Raw genomic sequence first — 759 nt, 5'->3', positions numbered from 1 at the left:
ACTCTGAACTGTACAGTGTTGACAACCGAGTTGTTGTTTTCCAGCCAGATGTAGAATTAATTATGCTGCTTTAGATTGTCTTTATTGACTTCTTTGGGTTTGGTTTTGTTTTGTTTTGTTTTTTTCTCGTCAGTCAAAACAACATCACAAAACAACTATTGGCTTTATTTTATTTCAGAATCTGCCTCTTAAAAAAAAATAATTACAGAAGAAATAAAATTATTGAAGACAAAATTTTGCTGAGATCTAGCCCTAAACTATACGGTCACTTTACAGAGCACCTGTATATGGTATGGAGGTGAGCAAAACTAATCACTGCACAACTTACACAGAGAATCAATCCCAGTTCATTTAATCTTTTTATTCAGAATCACAGAACCGTCTAGGTTGGAAGGGACCTTTCATCGAGTCCGACCATCAACCTAACACTGCCAAACCCACTACTTCACTGTTGATCTCCTAGGTTTACATGTTGAATACCCGAAATACGAAGATACAGCGACAGATTTCGCCTCACACTGCTCCACACGAGACCCTTCAGACCCTCAAGGAGCGCCCTTATGTGTTCCCCAGGCGACTCGCCGGCCTTCGTCCTCTGCCCACACCTACTGAAACGGGTGCCCGGGTGGCCTTCCCTCCCATTCTGCCTGCTGTGAGGTCCGGGGCTTAGAAACACGGGAGATTTCCTGCAAATTTTTCGGCTTTCGGACCGTTCCGTCAGGGCTGACGGACCGGGCTCGGCTCGGCTCCACCTGAGCC

The sequence above is a fragment of the Charadrius vociferus genome, unplaced genomic scaffold (genome assembly GCF_000708025.1).
Source record: "Charadrius vociferus isolate BGI_N301 unplaced genomic scaffold, ASM70802v2 scaffold51, whole genome shotgun sequence".
In the NCBI taxonomy this organism is placed as follows: Eukaryota; Metazoa; Chordata; class Aves; order Charadriiformes; family Charadriidae; genus Charadrius; species Charadrius vociferus.
The sequence above is the reverse complement of the archived record's forward strand: the minus strand, read 5'-3'. Positions refer to the sequence as shown.